Below are 23,456 nucleotides of genomic sequence, written 5' to 3' on the forward strand. Positions count from 1 at the left end.
CTCCGCTGCGGGTTCAAATCAATTTGAATGCTGGCGCTTCGGACATCAAAGTGACATCAGGAGGCAGGATTGTTCTCCTCTCTGACTTTCCCTTGCAGTAAAATAAGTATTTATTTTTTAAATTACTACACATTTCTGGAATGTCAAGTTTTCTTTAACAGATTTTTTTTTAAAAAAAATAGAGCAGTGGGAGTTACACCACTCACTCGGAAGTATGGCCATGGGACCTTGAATTGCTGAAGTGTTGTAGATGCACCATGCTTGAGAGAAGTGTGATACTAAGGGTCACCATGCTGGTCAACTGCCACTATCACTAATTGGTGAATGGCATGCGGTAGCAGCATCATGCATCTGTATAGGCTATACCCATTCGTGTGTGCTACTTGGAAAAGAATGGAGCATGCCTCATGTGCCCACCACAAAAATTATTGTTGGAGGTATCATTTGCATGTTCATTTCTCTTCCTTGCATATTTCAGGAGGAAGGGGATTATTTACTTGTTTACTTTTATTTAGAAATGTTGCTTTTCGTCTTCATCCTCTTCCCATCTTTCCCCCAGTTCAGGACACAAAGTGGCTTACATAGTTAAAAAAATCACAAAATACAAAAGTTAAAAAAATGATTGAACTAACATTTTTAAAAGATTTTAAAACTATAAAGCCACAAAAAAAATACAAAAATAAATAAATAGAAAATTCTGTCTAAATAATAGTCCTTAAAAACCTGTTGAAAGAGAAAGATTATCTCCTGTTGATAGGAAGAGGGTAAGGAGGGTGCTAGTCTAACATTTCTGGGAAGGAAGTTCCAGAGCCTGGGGCCAACCACTGAAAAGGCCCTCTTCCATGTTCCCATGGAACTGGCCTCCCCACAAAGAACATTAATAAAGGAGAAGATGGTATTTTCAAACGCCCTAGTCTCGGATGAGATGGACACTCAGCAAAACAGGAATCCTGCTATTACCTTTAATTATTAAATTCAATCCCAGCAGAGAGGCTAAAGCAGAGTTGCTTTTTAAGACGACAGTCATAATAGCCAACGCCTTTTGAAGCTCTTACTCAACTATTGCCTTTCCTTTTCTCTCTTTTCTACCCTTTCCCCTTTTCCAGAATATTCTTTGCTTGCTAAGCTCCTTATGGTCCACTGAAATGTCACCCAGCTGGAATCTACACCACAGCGGCATGTATCGACCTGAATCTGTTTATTGTGAATCTATGTTTAACTCTCACAGTTCACACTAACTGGTTTAATCCAATTTTGCACTGGGCTTGAAGCCATGTGGTTCCTTTCCAATGTAAATTTGGAGTAAGAAGCCATGGCTGTGATGTGTATGTTATTCTTTCAGAGCTTTATGGATGTAGAATGTTCATATAAAGTGATTTCTTTGGAGTTGTATTCGTTGTACAATATCAGGGCAGCCAATGCCTAGTCTAAGGCACAATCCACATGAGGTCTATACCCTAGCTCCAGCATGCAATGTATTGCCCTAGTTTCACCCTGTTGATGTGACTTTCACCTTTTTTAAAAATACAAATTCAGATTTGTCTTAAAAACCACACATTTCTCACATTGGTACAAAAGGGTGTTTCTAATCAAGCTTTGATGTGCATGTTCCTGTTGAGTTGGCATAGCTCCAGCCAACAACTGGGCTCAATGTATTCAGTAGAGCAATTTGGATTGTATTGTGTACAGATCACCTACTGATTAAAAGCAACTAATCAGTGTGGCTGCAATTACTCTAATTCTTTAGCCTAGTGCTTCCCACAGTAACTGCTGTGGTGAGCTAGCATTTGTTTTCTGGTGTGTCAAGGATTCGTATCATATTTGTTCCCATTGGCTAAAACTACTGTTTCTACACTAGTTACTCACAGTGAACCAATAGGCAATGCATCACAGACCTATGGCTAGTCCATGGACTACCATTTTAAATAGCATAGTTCTAGCCCATTTTCTCCTAATCATTGACATCAGTTATAGTTAATGAGCAGGAACGAAAGGAACTCAATTAAATATACAAATACATTGCTGGAAAAAACTCTCATGACTAAGACTACATTCACTAGTACATAAGGATATGATTAAAAAACTTTAGGAAAAACAGTAATCTCCTTTCCCCACTCCATCACATAGCATCCCAAAGAGTCTGTAAATTGCACTTGCCAAAACCCTGCATTTACTCTAACAAACAAAGATATTTAATAAGTAGGATTCTGGGTTTTCACAAAGCTTAAATGGCTTCCATCAGTTTGGAAGGTGGGTCCTTCAGTGAAAGAAGGTGGGGTATGTTCACACTACACAATTATAGCAGCATGATTCCATTTTAACTGCTATGACTATTATGGTATGGAATCCTGGGGTTTGTCTGGTGAGTCACTCAACCTGTTTAGCACTGCATTCTTCCAGTCCACAAAGCTTAAAGAAACTCATTGCAAATTAATGGTCATGAATAGGTTCAGAGACCCTGTAAGGTGAGTCGATACTTTACGTTTGTGGAGACAAAAGTCTCGCTGGCCTTAATTGGAAGGGCCTAAAACAATCTCAATAGCTAAAAGATGCTAAAAATGTTTTGGGGTTATTTGTTTCATTTTGAGAGGTAGTGGTGGTTAGAGAGATGGAAGAAACATAATGGAAACTTCTGAAAAAGAGCCCAGCTGTGTGATGGAACAATGGGAAAAGATTACTATGCACTGCAATATTTTGTTGGAAGTTTCACTTGGTTCGAAACATCAGAGAAACAATAAAGTTGGATCCAAGCTAATAGCCAAAGAAGACACTACTCTGAAGAGGAATCTAGCAACTTCTCCCCTTTACTCTCCAGCAGTCTTTTTCAATATTTTTACCCTGAAGGAGCCCTTGAAATCAAGTCTGTAGCTAAGGGAGTGGTTTAGGGGTTCAAACTACCCCTGAAAATTTTCAGGTTAAAAAAACCTGGTTTACTCATGAATTTTAACTAGTTAACCCAATTCCCATGCCAAGTATATGGGAAGCAAAAATTAGAGTCCCTCCAGAACGGCAAGCACTATCTCAACCAAATTTGGATTATTTACATTATCATTATCTACCTTTCTACCAATTTACATTGCAGTGTCAGCAATAGCTGACATAGTAGAAACGACCATAGTGGCAGCTGCCAAAATGTGGTAGCCGGCAGGCAAAGCCTAAGGCGTGGGATGGGACAGGATGGGGATTTGACCTGGATTGCAGGTGAAAACTGGAGAAACTTTGGAAACTGTGATGTATCTCACTGGTTCATCTAACCCAAGCCCTGCCAAAGAAACAATGGAACAGAAGAAAAGAGAAGTTGTGTCATTGGATTTTATATGATGACCAAGTGGAAACTCAATTAGTGCAAAATCCACAGTCTCCATTGCCAGGATATGTATTTCCTGTGGATAAGAAGCAGCATCTACGATTTCAACTGAAATGGTTGAACAGATTTCCCTGGTTAGCCTACTCATTGCATGTACAAGGTGTATTCTGCAAGTACCATGTGTTGTTTGGAGGAGAAGTTGTGTGTCAAAGTGATAATCAGTGCATTGGTGCATTGATTGCTAAACCATTTGTAAGTTGGAAGAATGCAATAGAAGTCTTCAATAGACACCAAAAACAGAGTACCGTCAGAACAACTTGTGCTTGGCTGAAAATTTCTTGCTAATTCACAGTGGAATACGTCTTGATATAACTCATCATCATGATAAAGGTAATAAGGTAATAAGAAGAAAGCAGAAGAAAATAGAAAGAAACTTCTGCCAGTTGTTGAAACTATTGTCCTTTGTGGCTGACAAGAACTAACTTAAGGAGGAAGCAAAGATTCAGGACCTGTTACCTGTGAAGAACCTTTGCATAATGATGATAATTTCAGGGCCTTGTTGATCAGGAGACACTGACCTGAAAAGTCATCTCGGGGGGTGGGGTGGGGGGTGGATTTCAAACCCTCCAGAATTTTTTCTGGCAAAAGGCCTGCTTGAAATAATGTCCATATCTAAAGGATGTTTATACATGAAAATTATACTCACATTTCAAAATACATTTCTTTTTCAATCATGATCTCTCCACTCCCAGTAGAATCACCTATATTAGCAACCCCTTTAGCACCAATTTTGCCTGATAGGGCTGCATACATACATAGCTAATTAAGGACTTTTTGTGTTGTAGTGGTAAATTATGAGTTTACAAAGTCCTGATCTATCAAGCTTTTGGTTAATATAGATACAATCAAAGTACATTTTTTCTCCTAAACAGCCTGCCTTAATGCAATGGAAATACTTTCTTGAATGCAATGGAAATATTTTCTTATGGCTGTTGTGGGTAGCTTTCAGGCTCAGAAACTAATACTTTCAGCTCCAAATTTTGTGGCTGCTGGGAGCTTTAACTCTCAGGCACAAGACTGTCACTTCTTTCTGCTCTTCCCCCTTACTATCTGAGTCCTGTGAGCAGAGCATGACACTTTCTCTGAACATCTCTTTAGTCTTTTCACCCCCAGCACAAACTATTATGTTGCTTGTAGTCCTCATTACATAATAACTGTAAATAAACCAGTCCAAAGCAGGACTAACTGCCTGATGAGATTAATTGCCTTTATAGCTGTCAGCTCCCCCAGTCCATCATTAATCCTCAACTATGCCCTTTGATCGTGAAATCAATACCAATTTCAGCACTAAACAGATGAGTACAAGGCAAAGAGACTGAAAAGTGGTAACACTAAAATAGAGGTTTGACAAAAATCAGGTTGGTATCTTTTTTACCCATTTTTGTAGTAAAATAATTCATCTGGTTTATTCCACAATTACCTTTGGGACACATATTGAGCATTTAAAAATGATTTTTAAATATATTGATTTTTTACAAATTTCAGGAAGGATTAAACTGAATGTATGATAGGTTAGCAAATGTAATATGTGTTTATAAAGTATGAGTTCCCATATTTTAAATAACAATGGATGTGGTGTAGGGAACAAAAAGAAATATTAATGTATTCCATTTGCTTAAGTGCCCAAAGTAGTACAGGGACATTGTGCAAAGCCATTGCACAACAAAGAGGGAAAAAGACTGCTACTGATAAAGAGGTTTCATTGATTTAAATATAATGGGGCTCTTCAATCAATTCATCCACAAAGCAATGGCATATTGACATTCAGATAATCTGTTGCCGTTGTTAACCTTTCCTGTGAAAATCAAAATTTATTCCAGTGTTACCTCTGGAAGTCCCCTGAAAGCTGTAATACTTATGGACTTGAGGAATTGAATGAAACTAGTAACCCAATTAGAAAGTTAGTCCTAGCGTTTAGGCAAAATCTCTTGAATTGTGAAACAAAAAAAATGGTTCATTTTCTGGTTTCTGATGCAGCAATAAAACAGGTTTACTTCATCTTCTTCATGACATCCCTTCAAATATTTTGCAAAATGACTATCATAATAGTATGACCTGCACCTAGAATAAACATCTCCCTGTCTAGTGGCCATGCTGACTGCGGCCAACATAAACATCTTCTGATTCTTGCATCATCTTTATTAAAGCATGAACAGTTCTAACATCAGAGATGTTAATTTTAATAACTTCTGAGTTAAACAGAATTTAACTTAGTTGTCAAACTTGGTCAAACTCTAGTGAAGTTGGCTAGATCCAGCACTTAGGTCCCATCTACACTGCCATTATAATGAAACTGCATTAAATGGTCAATGTATGCTCATACAATGCAGTTCACATTGCCTACAGTCTACATTACCATATAATGCAGCTTCAAGCTGCAGTATATGGCAATGTAGATGGGAACTTAGGGGCAGGAGGATATTTTATTAAGGAAGCAGGTTAATTTGTTAGTTCCATGGAAGGGATAAACCCAAGCATCTGGTTTTAAAGACAGAAGATTCATTTTTGATGGATCTGTTTAAGGTGGTACGTCTATTTCAGGTGGGAATTCAAGCATGGAACTGAAGGCTCAGTGTTGTCCTGTGAAGTGTGTCACCCATGTTTTTGGTTGGACAAGCAATTACGGTACATCCATCCTTTCCTTCAGAATGTCTGCTACTGTAGGTGACCTCTAGAAGTCCCTCCTCAAGGGACAAGAGGCCAGCCTTGCTCACAGTGTACCTGATCTTGTAAACCCTCTTGGATGATAGCATGAAGTTATTTTCAGAGACAGACTCCGACTGACATGTTTAGGCTCCGGGTGAATGTGTGAGGAGTATATTTATACAGCTCTCTGTGGTAGAATTCATCTGAGATGCCATTCTCACATAAAGAATTCCATTCAGTACTATAATTTTGGGCTGGCTGGTAAACTTTTAATGCTAGGGGACTGGCTAATTTCTGGGAAGTAAAAACATTGAGAGTCTGAAGCAGGAGCGGAAGGTTGTTATGATAGCAAAAACCTTGAGGGAATAACCCAGGTCATGTATACAGAAAGGACGTGATGAGGCCAATAAAGGCTGAGCTTGAAACCTGGGGCTGGATTCCACTGTGCCTATACAAATAAATTATTCTAGTCCAAAGCACAAGCAAGTCTGTTGACACACAAAAACACAATTATTTTCTTTTAAAGACAGTTAGACTCTGTCAACATTTTCTTATTTTCTGTGTATCTGTTTATCCCTGTCATATCTGCATTGTGCAATATAATGTTACCATAGTGGCTAGCTGAAATACAATGAAAACATCATAATTAAAACAAATATACAAATGCCTACTCAACCCACAAACAACAAGAATTGTTGCTTATTGGGCTGGATCCAGACTATAGATGCAAAACATGAGTTATGACAGTGGAATCCCATTGGATTCAACTTGAAATTAGTACAATTTTGAGTTCTTCCAGACAGGGCTAATAGATTTAACACAATTTGTTGCACTATTAACTACTTTGTGTATAGTATAGACAATAAATGCCTACTTATGCCGTTTTCTCCAGTCATTTTTCTTCCTTTCCCAATATATCTTTTTTCACTCTAAGAGCAACTCTTTTATAAAAAGACTGATATACTTGTTTATCACTAGGTTTTCTCATTAAGCTATGGATCAGGTTCCTCTCCCTTCACACAGAGCAGCCTTGCTTAGGTGCTGGAGGGAAGGGATAAGAGGGATAAGAGGAACAGTGGCTTCCCCCCTAATGTCTTCCCCCCTAATGTCTCCCACTATCTTTCCTCCCCTCCTTTGCTCATCTGCTTTCTTCCTTTCTCACCAACTTCTCCTTCCTCCCACCTTTCTCCTCTAATTGGACAACCTCTCCCTCCCTCCTGCCACCCCCTCATATCTGCTAATGGACCTCTATGCTTCTAGCTCTGATGTATTTTTTTAAGTCTTTTGACAGTCTTATCACATTGTCACATTGCAAAGGAAGACTGAGAAGAGAAACAGTTGAATAGACAAAGATAATAATTGCATGGCCTCCATTAATACAATCAGCCCTCCATACCCACAGAATCTGCTTATTTTTTGACTACTCCAAAAGAGAAACCTTGATTTTGCCATTTTATTTAAGAGATACCATTTCACTATGCCATCTATCTATATATATAAAAGGAGAATGGTGTCGCTCCACCGGGCAAAACAACAAAACTAAAGGCCCCCCAACCTAGAAAATTGACAACACAACCCCTCATCCACGTCTCTACATTCTTACAAACAAACTACACATCCCCAACCTCCATGGGGCCTAAAAACCCCCCCAAAACTGGAACTCTCTATCTGCGCCTGCGCCAAAGGCCAGCCCGAGCGCAGAAAGTACAACCCCCACCCCTCCCTTCAAAGGCGCAATCCATTTCCTGCCACAGACACCACCGCCATCTTCCAAAAAACTACCGATTCTGAGGAGGACCAAGGTGGGGGAAAGGGACTAAAGCAGAAGACAGGATCCCCTCACAAACTACCTATCGGCACCAAACTTTTCCACCCCCTTCCCCGCCGGCGAACCCACCAGCACTCCCCTTACCTTCGCACTTTTTGGCTCCAAACCTTTGACCATGCATTTCTGAGACTTATCTACGTGAGACAATACTGGAATTCAAAGTGTTGTACTCAGTTACTGAACATACTTATTTGTTACTGAAAAAACATACAAACATGAATATAATGTTTGATGTAATGCTGTAAACAGTTTGCATTTGTGCATTACTCATGCGCCTGTAAGGATTATAATTTGCCTGTTACCATTGCTCTATTTTGTATATTAGTTAGTAATAGGACAACTGTATCTTTACACGTATTATAGATTTCTGTGTACTTTAGTGATTATATTTCAAGCCTCAAAAGGCTTGGAAACTCTTCCTATGAATTCCTCATTTCTCTGCACCTTTCTAGTTGATCTTCTTTCCTTTTCTTGCCATTTAAGAGAGGAAGATGTCTTTTTCATAGACATTCCCACATGTGTGCCACAGTACAACTGTCATGAGGAGATTGCAAGGTAAAGATTTATGAGTTTGAGTTATCCTGTTTGTTACACAATTGCCAATCTAAATATGTATATCATTTGCCTGTTAGGGATCAGGCAGAGGGACAGCTTTGTCCCTTGAGTTCTCCTGCATTTGTTTTCTTCCATGAGTTTAAGCAATCCATCATAGAGACAATTTGTGTCTGGAGGGCCTGTCCCATTGAAATAGACATTTTTAATAGTCATGTTTCTCAGTTTTATTGATTACTTCATTCAGAAAACACATTTAAGGACATTCAGTATTTTACTCATTTGTGTACTCAGAACATTTAATTTCTAAGGACTGATCTACCCATATTTTTGGAGGAAATATTCAGTGCAATAGATGAAGTCAGGGCTGGTAGAAACTGATAGATTCCACAATGAATCTGCTCTCGGTTTTAGCCTGGACATTAATGAAGCCATCCAGGAAATTGAGGACTGTCCTGCAAATAGGAAACTTCACTCCACTTAGTTATGTATACCATCCATTCCTTAAATTTTGCGCAGATCACAACATCTTCTCTAATTGTCTCAATTCGTATCTATTTTGAGCACAAGTTGACCAGTATACCCTTCTATGACCATGTTCATCTCTCACATTATATGTCATATGAAATGAATGGGAGGACGACCAAGAGGTCTCATCCATAATATGGTTATTCCTAGATGTACCTGTAACCAATCTGGCTGCCATGTTTTGAACATATTGAAGTTTCCATACTTGGTACATATGGAGCTCAAGTTACAGCACATTGCAGAATTTGAGCCTTGAGTATACCAGTACCTGCAGCACATCTTTAGGTCCTCCAATTCCAGGAAACAGCACCCAGAGCACATTTACATAGTAGAATTAATGCCATGACTCAGTGCTGTGGAGTCATGGAAGCTGTAGTTTTGCAAGGTCTTCAGTCTTCTCTGCAAAAAAGACTGGCGGCTTACCAACCTACTAATCCCAGGATTCCATAGCATTGAACCATGGCAGTTAAATTGGTCTCAAATTGCATTAAAGCTACAGTGTAAATCCAATGTTGCACAATGTTGCTATTCTGCATGGGGATGGTTTGATATTTATATTACACTAAGAAGATGTTGGACCATAAATATCTATATCAGGAAAAAGGCAGGGAAAAAGAAAGCAAGCAAATAAAAATGTAGAGATTGTCACGATGAAAGTATGACCTCAAAATTTAATAACTGCTTCATGTAAATATATTCTTATGTATATGTGATCATTTTTTCTGGTTCTTGGCTCAACTTAAATTGCATTGATCCTTTCTGTGATTGATTTCAGTGACAGTATGAACAGGATCTCCCAGGATTCCCCCAATGGGGATGGTTACTTTTTCCAGAGGAACAGGAAAAAAGGAGGGTGGAATACAAATAATGAAAACATTTATTATTATTATTATTATTATTATTATTATTATTATTATTATTATTATTATTTGTTCATTTATATTCCACATTTCTCCCATGGGTGGGACTCAAAGTGGCGTACAAAGTTTAAGACCAATACAAATATATTGGCTCACAATACATAATCAACTAAACATCATATATAAATATAAAAATAACCCAATTTAACGCATCATACAAAACAGTTTAAACTTACAACAGGTACCATTTAAAAGTACCCATAACCTCTGGCTACTGAGGTTGTTTGTAAAACTAAAGAATTATACAGCTCCTAAGACATCTCTTTTCAGGTCAGATTGCAGTTGCCAGGACCAGCAAAGCATTTAATGGTGAAGTTTTACCAGCAGTTATCTGGCAGTGCCTGTTTGTACCACTTCCCACAACTGTATAAATGTGTTTTATAAAGCTATTACTGTACTTAGTTGTATAGATACATAGATATAAATTAAAAGATGAACCATGTGAATTCTTTTCAATTGTAACCAGTTCAGACAAGCACTGAGAACTCTGGTTAAGTTGTAGATGCCATGCAGAAATTCAAAGAATTCATTTACTGGAGAAACCACTCAAAGCTGAAGAGGGAGAGCGATGAGATTTCAAAGACTCTGGTATGTGACTTGTTGCCTGGGGTCCTAAAGCACCGGAAAAGGGAGAAATGTTTGTTCATTGTAGAACAATAACAAACTTGTCTGTTCTTCTAAAGCAGTGGGTCTCAACCTGTGGGTCCCCAAGTGTTTTGGCCTTCAACTCCCAGAAATCCTAACAGCTGGTAAATTGGCTGAGATGTCTGGGAGTTGTAGGCCAAAACATCTGGGGACTCACAAGTTGAGAACCACTGTTCTATAGTGAGTAAAAATCCTAAGGATTTCTAGATAAAATCATTCATTGATGAACAGTCCAGACTGGAAGGGGTCAAACACTGCTTTTCAAACATTGCTCCATGGTGGTTGTGAAAAACTGAACATTTCCGATTGCACAGCCCTGGTTTTAAATTGTTCATTGGGTCTCAAATTTGCATCAGGACATGTGCCTTTTCAGCATCTGGAAGATGATAATAATAATACAGTAGAGTCTCACTTATCCAACATAAATGGGCTGGCAGAATGTTGGATAAGCGAGTATGTTGGATAATAAGGAGGGATTAAGGAAAAGCCTATTAAACATCAAATTAGGTTATGATTTTACAAATTAAGCACCAAAACATCATGTTACACAACAAATTTGACAGAAAAAGTAGTTCAATACACAGTAATGCTATGTAGTAATTACTGTATTTACGAATTTAGCACCAAAATATCACGATGTATTGAAAACATTGACTACAAAAATGCGTTGGATAATCCAGAACGTTGGATAAGCGAGTGTTGGATAAGTGAGACTCTACTGTAATAATAATAATAATAATAATAATAAGAAGAAGAAGAAGAAGAAGAAGAAGAAGAAGAAGAAGAAGACGAAGAGCTTTATTTATATCCCTCTCCCTGTCCCCTCAGGGACTTGGAGTGGGATATAAAGATCCAGAGTTTCTATGTGTATTTAGTTCCAGAAAATGATGGAATTTTGAAAAAACAATTGTCTGTCTCACCACCAGACAAAACCACTGATCAAATCCCACTTTCAGAGGGTAATCATCCTATCCTCCAATTTCAATTTAGCCTCCAATTTGACAAATTGTCCCTATTCTGTTGTCCCATTTTCAGTTGTTTTTAATATGTCCCAATCTCTTTAATAGTGTTGGATTACAACTCTAGAGAGTGGTATTTGAATCTCCATTTGGCTATGGAAATCCATTATGTGACCTTAGGAAGTCACACACTTTCTCTGCCTCACAGGAAGGCAAAGGCAAACCTGTTCTGAACAATTCTTGCTAAGAAATCTACAAAACAGGGTCCCATTAGGGTTGCCATAGGTGGAAATGACTTAAGGCACACGACAGCAAGATTGGCACATTTCATAGGATTTTCTTAGGTAAGGAATACTCAGCGATGGCTTTGCCAGTTCCTGTATCTGAAATATTACCAACAACGCCCACTATTTGTTGGCAGTCTCCCATCCAAGTACTAACCTGGGCTAACATTGTTTAGCTTTCAACATCAGATGGGATTGGATGCCTTTAGGGTATTTAAGCAGATATGTTTAGGATATGCAGCTTTAATATTTTATTTTTCAAATATGAAACCTATTTGTATTAAACTTGTTATTTTCCTCCTCAGGGTGATGCATGAAGGTCAAGAAGCAAGATAAAGCAACAGAGATTTACTCACATGATAGGAAGAGCTGATGGCAGCTTTCTCCTTTGTATCCTGGAGCTGACTTCAGCTGTAATTAGCAGCTTGTGGGGAAATTCTAAGCCAGGTTCAGGCCATCATTATGTTTTCCTAGGTACAGAAAAAGCACCATAATAAGATCTCTGCTAGAATTTATTGACAGAAGAACTATATATGCAGTTACAGTAAAGCAAAATGTGTTTACATCTTTCTTTATGTCTACTGGTATCTTGTTTGGACAATATCAAGTCTGGGGCCTTAAGAACTTAATAAATCTAATCTAATGCACACCTCAATTTTCAAAACACGAATCTAATGCACACCCTAAATTTGGGAAGTTAAATTTAGTTTTAAAAGGTGAGCATTAGAATAGAGCAAATACAGTATTCTTGCATTAAGTTGTTTTAGCACCCTGACTTGATATTGTACAGGATTAGACAGGAACACTCATGGAAACAAAGACACAAATAAGCGTAATCAGGATATGTTTTTACATGCATTTTAATTTTGCAGCTTTACAGCAAATTTGCATCACCACTCTGTAAAATGTGTGAATTAAAACATAATGAAATTATGTCAAGTCCAATCAATACTATTCCTTTCTAGAGGCTGGGGGCCCATGTGCTGCTATTATCATAAAGCAATGTCCCGACTAATGAATTTTAGATTAGATTACTGTAATAATTTCTATACAAAACCTTGATGATGGCTTAGAAATGCCAACAGGAAATAAAATATCATAGTATAATAGTTGTGCAACAACTATCATTCCAAGGGTATAATCCCATATTGATAAGCACTTCTTGGCTACTGGTTGGAGTCAAAATCATGATGTTGACCTCTAAACCTCCCACGACCTGAGCCCTAGGGGATAATGATTTTTATTTTTGTTTTATTTGGTTTGTGTAGATTGCCCTGAGCACTTTTAAGCAGAGAGCTAATCCATAAATGTATTAAATAAACCAATAAATAGTATCTTGGAAAGTGCCTCTTCCAATATGAGCTTCTTTATAGGAGGAAATCCTCAAAGCTTTCTTCTTTAGCAGCTCAAATGGGAAACCCACAACAATAGACCTTAATATAATGTCTTGTTTTTTTCCTTCTATCTTATGGAAGATTTTAAAAATATATATATTTACCAAATTCTAACAGACCCTTTAAGGAAGTAATGAGATATTGGGCTCCTCCAGATGTGGCAAACATGTTAAAAGATTGCAGTATTAATTGTTGTACTTGTGGGGACTTAAAAATACCCAAATGACTATTTTCTGGCTATTCTTGGAACCAGCTGCAATATTTTATTTCCACTACCAAGTGAGTTTCTTTTGAATTCTGAGACATACTGGAATGAAAAAAGAAATTTAAATATATTCCCTTCCCATCTGCTCTTTCCTTTTTAAACCTCTTTTTTAGAGTAATCATGGTATGGTTCATTAGGGAAACAACACTTATACACTTAAGTATTGTGCATGTATGCACAAAAGTTAAAGGAGTTAACTATGTAATTCTTTTTTATTTTTTATTGTAAAAATATAGAACATCCAAGCAAACCATTAACCATTCTCCTTATTAGTCCTAGTGCAGGTCTAGGACATCAGTGCAAACAGCTGTTCAAAGAATGGAACAAGAGGAAAAGAAGTGACAATAAGTAACAAAACCGAAAGTTAAATTGTGAAAACCCACATTTCTGTAGATCAGTGGTTTCCAACCTGTGGTCCATGGACCACCAGTGGTCCCCAAAATAATTAGATGGCCTCACCGTTACAACACCATTGCAACAAGAGCAATTGGTCTAGCGAAACACTCTTTTATAGTGCCGAAGCAATGGGGATGATGGGAGGGGAGAGGCTGACTACCCACAAAAGGCACGACAACAAGCCTCCTGACTGCTGCTTCTCCTCCTCCCTCCTCCTGAACGGAGCCGTTCCATGTGGTGCCTGGAAGCGGGAACGCCTTGGTGTCTTCATTTTTAGGCCTGTTCTTGGGGTTATTCAGGGTGCTGATTCAAAAAATTGCATTGGGTAGACCACATCAGCTCTAGATTATTAAAAATAGTTTTCTGTTGGCAAGCAGATGCCGACTACTGGATGGCATACAGCTGATGTGGTCTTGTTGCACCTCATCTTGTTCACAACACCCACCAAGAAACCAAAGTAAAACAATGTATTAATAAAAACACATATAAAAAGGGGAAACACCATAAGAAAGCAAAAGAGCAAAATCCAAGAGTTGATATAGAAGACAAGTCTCACAGGCAATAAGCCAGGTCAAACTGGCAGTAAGAAAACAATCTAAAGGCAATATAAATCCAGGAAACAAGGCTTAAAACCATGAAGCAAGGCTTAAAACATGAACATGATTCCCAAGGTAAATCCAGAAAAAAGGAACAAAAGATGAGCATGAATCCCAAAGAATTCCATGAATCAAGGAGCCAAAACATGAGCCTGAATCCAAAAGTATATTCATAAAACTAGCATCAAAACATGACATGAGTTTTGGGTCTTGAACTAAGGCCTGAACTAGGAACAAGACAGGAGGTCTTCATTTGAATAGTGACATTGCTTGATCTAAAATCCCAACAGAGCTATCTCTGATTTCAGAACTGTAAAACATGAATGCATTTTTTTTACTTTGGGGGGGGGGGGGGGCTGCTTCTGTCTCTCTCACAAATTCTTTCTGATTTCCTGCACCTGAATCTCTCCTTCCTTAGAAGCAGTCTCATATCTTTATCTATCATCCCTTAGATGAACTGATGTTATCATGACTGCTTGTGGGTGAGAGGTCCCTGCCCTGACTGTCTCAGGCCCTGAAATCCCAAACCCCTTATCTTCATCAGGCTGAACCACAACAGGTCCATCCAATGCAATTTTCTGAATCAGCATCCCAAATAACCAAACTGAATCTAAAGTTGACCAAAATCTGATTCGTAACCCTTTTGGTACTAATGTTGGAGAGTGGTCTCTGGTCAAAAAAGGTTGGGAACCATTCCTGTAGAGATCTGGAGAGCCCGATCTTCATTATATTCCTTACTAAAGTATATACCTTCACTCATAGGGCCCTCAAATATGTGTGGCTTATCTCTGTAATCATAAGAGCTTAGCATCATGACTAAACAATTCTTCTGCTTCTCTCAGTGTCATTTGAGTTTGCTAGAATATAAAGTTCATTCAGCCAATTATCAACAACGATCAATTGCTCTTTCTGTCATTGGACACCTAGGAGACTCACATCAATAAAACAGTGAGGTGTCATCAGTGAAATAATCTCAATATGTAAACAGAAAATACAAAATCAGATGCTAAAAAGAAGCATGCCGTTTCACAGTAATTTAAAAAACTGAGCAAAAAATGTTGCCAGCTGAGCATAATTGTGCCTCCTCCCATTGCATGGCACAGTATCCAACCTGCAAGTACATGAACCCATCCCTTGGTTGGTCTTGTTCAATAATGCTGTGAACCAATTCCTTTCATCAGTGCCATGAAGGCAGAGTCAGAAGCAATTTGGGATGGAGTTGGTGTCAGTAGAAATGTTATTGATTCCAGCTTCAAAATACCATCTGGGCTGAAATGGAATAGAAACAGTGGGAAAGTATGTCTTGGTGGAAAGCGAGGGATGTTGTTCCTAAACTGGAATGTTACCACTGAACAGACCCTCCCCCTAGTAGACATCCCCTTTTTCCTTGTTTGAAACAATTTCAGAAGCTCTGATACAAGCTATAATTAAAAACAAATAAAACCGCTTATTGCATATAGCTAAAGTTCCATCCAGAGCTTGGGAAAGTTAATTTTGCAACTATAGCTCCAAGAATGGGGATTTCAGGAGCTGCTGTTAAAAATAAAATGGAATAAATATAGCAAGACTAACCTTTTTTCTCAGGTAACTCTTTACTACTGTTCTGAGGAAAGTAGTATTCACAGGAAAACTGCTTCTGAATGTAAAGGTCACATACAGGTATCAGAATTAGTAGATAATATCTTCCATTATGTTGTCAATCCTGAACCAAAGCAAAGTAATGGCTTGAGCACTGGACTACAACTCAAGATCAGGGTTTGAATCTCCACTCAGCCATGGAAACCCATTGAGTGATCGTGGGTAAATCATATTTTCTCAGCATTTGAGGAAGGCCAAAGCAACCCTCCATCTGAATAATCTTGCCAAGAAACCCTATGATAAGGGCACCTTTGGATTGCCATATGTTGGGAACAGGCCCGTAGCCAGGATTTTGATTCGGGAGGGGCTGGGGTTTTGGTTCAGGGCGGCGGGGGGGGGGGGGGGCTGAGTCTGCCCGAGGGAGGGTCTACCCTAGCAAACCTTTTGTATCGTTATCCCAATACCCCCATGCGTATGGGATATATTGAGCATGGTGATCAGATCATGATATCAATAAACTTAACAGTTTAAATAATAAATGTAAGGCCTTCTCACGGACCACCCTGAGAATTTCGGGGGGGGGGGGGGCTGAAGCCCCTCAAGGCCCCCCCCCCCCCCCCCCGGCTACATGCCTGGTTGGGAATAACTTGAGTGAACACAATAGCAACAAAAGCCCATGTCTAACTTCAGAAATGTTGGTGCCTATTAGGCATACAGTGTTGGTGTCATAAAAGGGCAGTGCATTGATAGTCTTTAAAAAACATATTCCTGTTGCATTTTTGCTGTCAGAAAAATAGAAAAGCTCTTGACGTATATTCTGCCTCAGCTGTCCAAATAAAATCAATGGAGTTGGTTATGCTGCCCCTTGACATGGTGTTGGAGTCTGAGTGCCATTTCTCGGTCAGCCTCAGGCAAAAGAAAATGGACAAAGCAAGATGACTGCTAGTGCTACTGTCAGCTGAAGTATCATGAAAGGACAGGACTCATAGTTATTATGTACTTTCTAATTTTAGCATTTTTTTTCACTGCAAGGGAGGATACTGAAATACTCATCCTTAATATGACCTGGGAAGGAGATAAATACTGTTCTGCCTCTAGCTGGATAATGTATTCAATTAGTCCTAGCCATCACCATGCTAATATGATGGTAATTTTTACATTTTTTCTGTATTTTTTTTTTAAAAAATCTAAATCACTATTTCTTACAAAGGGATTCATTGCAGTGTGTCTAATATAATATTATAATGCATATTACACAATACTATGCAATAGAAATTAGGCCAGAATATAATCAATCTTTAGAGGGAGAAATAATTGAAGGGCGTGCACTCCCATCCCCAGAGATACTCCAAATACATTCCTTTCATAGGGACCAAAGGGGAGACTTACTTTCCTTTCAATCTGAAAGGCATTCGGATATGCCTTCCCCTAAATATTATAGAAAATATGCAATAGAAACTAATCTAGAACACAATAAAAACAGGATATGTTAATGAACAATCACAATGTGACCCTGCTATTCCAAAAGACTCTTTCTTTCCATACAGGCTCCTGAGTGGCATTCTTTGGGTCTTGATCCAGAGAGAAAAGCAGGGTATTATTATTATCTACCCTGAGTCCCTTCAGGGTATAAATAAAGTATTATTATTATTTTATTATATTGTTTTATTATTATTTCTGAAAGGGCTGTGACTGCCTGAGGCTCTTGGTCTCCTGCTAAGAAAACAACTTACTCATTCCCGCTCCCATTCTTTTTTAAGATTCACTCTTTCTCTTCTTTATTATTTTCTTTTTCCAAATCACTACCTGAATTGTGCTCCAGAAGGTTTTCTCTCCAACTTTCATCTTTTCTGCTGTCTTCTCAAAGAAATTCACAGATCACTCTGGTTAACAAGAAAGCCATGCAACATATTTCCTCCAATTATGTCATTGTTGGCCCTTGTATCCACTGGATTTGGTTCCAGGACCCTTGCGGATACTAAAATCCATGGATGCTCAAGTCCCATTATATACAATGATGTAATGAAATGAAGTCCTTTATATGAAATGGCAAATTTGAGGTTGATTTTTTTGGAAAATCCAGAAAATGTGGTGGAATCACAAGAAAAAAAATCTTGTAAATCAGAAACACAATGGGTTAATCAACAATTTAGGTCTGCGCTCTCTTTTTAGACCTATTGATCACTGCAGCAAGTTTAGCCCTATCCAGCTGATAAAAGCTGGTTTTTGTTCTTCAGGCTTGGGCCTGGAGTGAGAAAGTCAGAGGAAGGATCAGTGCCATGCAGTGGACCTACCAAAGCTCACAAAGTCGAAGTACCAATAGCCTTTTCATTAGTGCTGCAATCTGACTCCCCTACCCCACCCCGGGATTCTTTGTTCTGTCAGTGCTCAGGTGAAATCATTACAGTTACTTGGCTGGGAATTTGATATTCCGAGCAACAACATAATGTTGCAAGCTATCCTTTTTCTAATGCAAAGTACTTGGGCGGCCATTGTCTTGAGAAGGCAATTAAGACCCATTAGCTTCACATGAGGTTGAATACTGCTAGATCTGTGTCACGGACATACAGCATTTGGTCATTTTCTGTGGGACCATGACTATATGAAGATTATCATAACATCCTCAGTGCCACAGTGTGTATCACTGTATCATAGCAAATAACCACTACAGTTTAACCTGACTCAGATGAGAGCGAGAACAGACTTGGAAATTACCAGTATCCTGATGATACTTCCTTTTCAAGTTACCAAGTGACCTCTCCCCTTAACTTCATAGATCAGTGTGGTCCAACCTTTAGTTACCCGAGGGCCATTCAAACTTTAGTATAGGAATGTGAGGCGTCAATATGGCTATAATATGGCAATTTCTTAAAAACTTAAAGCAGTAAGAAGGGTAAATAATTTTTTCCAAAGGTTAAATTAAAATATTTTTTCAGTAAGAAGGGCAAGGGCCAACAAAAATGAATTGGTGGGCTGCATGCGGGTTGGACCACACTGCCATAGATATTAAATGGTATAATGGAAACCTGCTGGTTCCCATGGTTCAAATGGCCCAATACCGCCTTCTGAGGCTAACCCTGCAGCTAGGAATACTGTTATCACCATGGCCACCAGTCCAAGCGCAAGGAGCTACTCAAGCAAACCATTCCACAATTTAGCTTCCTTGCCTTGCCTTGCTTTGTCTTGAATCTGGCCAAACCTGTTTCATTTGATGTTTTTTTATTATGGGGAAAATAAAGCCTCTCCACCCACTTCCATCACTCCAATAAGCAAACTCTTTGTGCAAAACCTGCCTCACATACCTGACAAAGGAATCAAATGCACAAGAATAGGTCTGAGTTTACACATAACTTGTATGAAAGGGGAAGAAAACTCATTCTTGTATATTCTCTTCAGCAGCTATTGAGAATAATAAGCTAATTATTTTCATTTGCTGCTGGTTCAGTGTGCAGCTGCACTGTAAAAATATCAAACTCGGACAATTTCAGACCCAAACTGCAACCCTAGTAAGGCAGCAACCCCATGCATATTCTTCTTCCTAAACTAGTCCTGCTGGACACCGCTTGGCTTTAGTATGTACCTTCACATTGCTTGTTGAGTCATGGTGACCCCATGAATGTGATGTCCCATGGGCCATGAAGTCCTGATCCCAGTGCCATTGTAGCTGATGAGGAGGAAAACAGGGGATTTTTGCCGGCTCAGCAAGAGCCGGAATCTTTCCAGATGCCTGTTGTTGATGTTTCTACCCGAGAGCCCATTACGGAAGACCTTGACCAGGCCTTTCCCACTGCCTCCCCTCCTTTTCCCAGGAAACAGTCCTATGCAGCGGGCAGGAGCGAGAAAGAGCAGGTTCGGAGGAGCTTGAGAATAGCAGCTAAACAAGACGCTAATTAGCCATGTTCCCCTGGGAAATTCTAGGGAGGAACGCATCTGGAGGGAGATGTGTTTCGTTCTCCTTTCCCTTGGGAAAGGAAGCTGGACACCTGCTTTGCAGAGAAATGAAACCGGGATAAAAGTGCCGGACATGAAGGATTCCGTGCGGAGTCAACAGATCTACTTCGGGAGTGATTTCGTGGTTCCAGCCAAATGTGGACTTCGCAAAGTCCGCAACTCTAGTTCCTTGCCTTGTCTAGCCAAGTATTCAAGAACTATCTTGCCTTGTTTCCAGCCTTGGACCTTGCATCTAGTATCAAGCCTTGTTTCTAACTTTGCTGTGGACTTACTTTGAACCTTGGAAAGAATTTGGACGTTTCCCCATTCTATTGCTTGCAAATAGAGTGTGTTTCGGTTTGGATCTTCAACTTTGGACTCTAATATAAAATATTGGACAATATAATTTTGGACTATTTCTGACCTTTCCTGAAAGGTCTTTTATTGGACTATATTTCCTACTTGTTTTTATTATTCTTTCATGTTTCCTTAGTAAAGATATTAGATAGTTTTTGGCCTCCGTGTGTCGGTTCTTAGTGCTCTCATAGCCCTGGGCGTGACAATGAATTGCATAGGGTTTTCTTTGGCAGCGAATACTCAGATGGTTTTACTGGTTCCTACCTGGAAAATATAACCTATAGCACCAGACAGCAGTTGGAAGTCTTCATCCAAGCAGGAATCAAAGCTGACCCTGCTTAGCTTCCGAGATCAGACAGATCTGCTGGCTTTAGAGTACTGTTTAGGCCCTGTGTTGTAGTGTGTGCATGTGCCTTCAAGTGGCTCATTGACTTATGGTGATCCTGTGAATTTCATAGGGATGTCTCAGGCAAAAACTACCCAGAGGTGGCTTTGCCAGTTCCTTCTCTGAAATGTAGCCTAATATTACTTGGTATTCATTGGTGGTCTCTCATCCAAGTATTGACCAGGGGTAACAAGAATATGGTGCCTTTAGGCTATTTAGACAGTGTCCTGTATTGGGTGTGCATGTGCCCTCAAGTTGCCCATTGACTTATGGCAACCTCATGAATTTCATAGCGTTTTCTTAGGCAAAGACAACTCAGAGATGGTTTTGCCTTTTTCTACCTCTGAAATACAGTCAAACACCACTTGGTATTCATTGGCGATCTTCCACCCAAATACTCACTGGGGCTGACTGAGATCTGGTGCCTAAGACCCTGCACTATATAGTGTGTGATGTGCCTTCAAGTTGCTTGTTGACTTATGGCAAACCTATGAATTTCATAGTGTTGTCTTACTCAAAGATTACTCAGAGGTAGCTTTGTCAGTTCCTTCCTCACACCAGCCAAAAATATATACATTTTAGCTTTGGATAGCATAGGGAAGAGTTAACACCCCTGTTGGGTTTGTTTTGCTGTTCAGAAGATTTCACCTCACTTTCTGCACCTGTGATTTTGAAAAAAATGGCATGTTGTGGAAACAAAGATTGGTGATAAAACTTCAGTGAAGACATCTTTTTCCAATTTCCCTTCCCAGAGGTAGATTTCTCCCAATTCCTGTTGTCTCACCCTGTTCTTAACCATGAGTTAACCATGAGTTATGGGTTGCTGTGAGTTTTCTGGGCTGTATGGCCATGTTCCAGAAGCATTATCCCGACGTTTCACCCACATCTATGGCAAGCAGCCTCAGAGGTTGTGAGGTATATTGGGAACTAGAGAAGGGAGGTTTATATATCAGTGGAAGGTCCAGGGAGGGAGAAAGAACTCTTGTCTGTGATTTTATGTAGGTATCTATCTCTGTGTGTGGGTTTTCTTGATTAGCATTAAAAGCCTTGCATTTTCAAGGCCTGGATGATTCCTGCTGAGGGGATCCTTTGTTGGGAGGTGTTAGTTGCCCCTGATTGTTTCATGTCTGAAATTCCCATGTTTTGAGAGTGTTGTTCTTTATTTACTGCCCTGATTTTAGATTAAGATCTGGGACCCAGCTTTTGTTCATTTTCATGGTTTCCTTTCTGCTGAAACTGTCTGCATGCTTGTGGATTTCAATTGCTTCTTTGTGTAGTCTGACATGGTGGTTGTTAGAGTGGTCCAGCATTTCTGTGTTCTCAAATAAAATGCTGTGTCCAGGTTGGTTCATCAAGTGTTCTGCTATGGCTGACTTTTCTGGATGAGTTAGTCTGCAGTGCCTTTTATGTTCCTTGATTTGTGTTTGGGCGATGCTGCTGTGTTTGGTGGTCCCTACATAAACTTGTCCACAACTGCATGGTATACAGTAGACTCTTGCAGAGGTGAGAGGATCCCTCTTGTCTTTTGCTGAACATAGCACCTGTTGGATTTTCTTAGTGAGTCTGTAGATAGTTTGTAGGTTGTTTCTTCATCAGCAGTCAGTGGTTCCCTTGATGTATGGTAAGAACACTTTTTCTTCTGGGTGGATCTATGTCTTTACTCTCATGGCTTGTTCTTGGCCTTGCAGCTCTTCTGATGTCTGTGGTGGAGTATCCATTGGCCCGCAGAGCCCAGTTTAGGTGGTTCAGTTCTCTTGGAGGAGGTGGGGTTCACAGACCCTTTTTGCACGGTCTGCCAGGGCTTTGACTGTGATTATTTTTTGACATGGGTGATGGTTGTAGTTTTTATGTAGGTATCTATCTCTCTGTGTGGGTTTTCTGTAAACTGTGTGGCCCAATTATTGAGCATCTACCTTCCTTCTCTCAGCCTTCCTTATGGTCCAGCTCTCGCATCCATAAGTTACTACGGGGAATACCATTGCTTTAACTATGTGGACCTTTGTGGCCAGTGTGATGTCTCTACTCTTCACTATTTATTGAGGTTGGCCATTGCTCTCCTCCTTCTGATTTCCTGATGCAGTCTGCGTCTATAGTAATCTTTGCGCCTAAACATACAAAGTATGTCACGACCTCCATGTTTTCTCCCTCTATTTGCCAGTTATCAATCACTCTGGATGACCAGGACTGACTAGAAATGGCAGTTTTCCTTCATTTTCTTTTTCCATGGTAAGCTGGATGTTTGAGTGGATGATGTTGAGGTGGTTCAGGACAGGCCCATAGCCAGGATTTTGATTCGGGGTGTGTGTGTATGTGTGTGTGCTGGGATTTTGGTTCGGAGGGGGGGGGGGGTCTGAGTCTGGGCAGGAGAGGATCTACCCTAGCAAACCTTTTGTATCATTATCCCAATACTACCATGCATATAGGATATATTGAGCATGGTGATCAGATCATGATATGAATAAACATAATAGTTTAAATAATAAATGTAAGGCCTTCTCACAGACCACTCTGAGAATTTCGGGGAGGGGGGCTGAAGCCCCTCAAGCCCCCCCCCCCCCACTACATGCCTGGTCCAGGAACCTGTTGAGCTCTTCTTCTCCATGCCTCCAAATGGTGAAGGTGTCATCCACATATCTGAACCATAGAGTGGGCTTTTTTGCTGCTGTTTCCAGGGCTTGTTTTTCAAAGTGTTCCCTGTAGAAATGTGTAATGACCAGGCTGAGAGGGCTCCCCCATAACTACTAGTATTCTTATTCTTATTCTTATTTCCCCCTTCAGGGCGGCTGGTTGTCGGGGGCTGCGGGCCCACCTCATCCTTTCTGCTTC

The 23,456-nt window shown here is 39.7% G+C and overlaps 1 long non-coding RNA gene across 2 annotated transcripts; it reads right to left on the minus strand.

Moving 5' to 3' along the window:
- Positions 1–7,099: 7,099 nt before the first annotated feature.
- LOC134296724 (uncharacterized) lies at positions 7,100–23,166 on the minus strand. Of its 2 annotated transcripts, XR_010003560.1 has the most exons (3): positions 15,953–23,166; positions 12,086–12,199; positions 7,100–10,453 (listed from the first exon to the last, which is right to left on the minus strand). It is a non-coding gene; the product is annotated as an uncharacterized LOC134296724 (long non-coding RNA). The 2 variants fall into 2 exon arrangements; XR_010003559.1 differs by lacking the exon at positions 15,953–23,166 and having other exon boundaries at positions 12,086–15,945.
- Positions 23,167–23,456: the final 290 nt, after the last annotated feature.

The sequence above is a fragment of the Anolis carolinensis genome, chromosome 2 (genome assembly GCF_035594765.1).
Source record: "Anolis carolinensis isolate JA03-04 chromosome 2, rAnoCar3.1.pri, whole genome shotgun sequence".
Taxonomy (NCBI): Eukaryota; Metazoa; Chordata; class Lepidosauria; order Squamata; family Dactyloidae; genus Anolis; species Anolis carolinensis.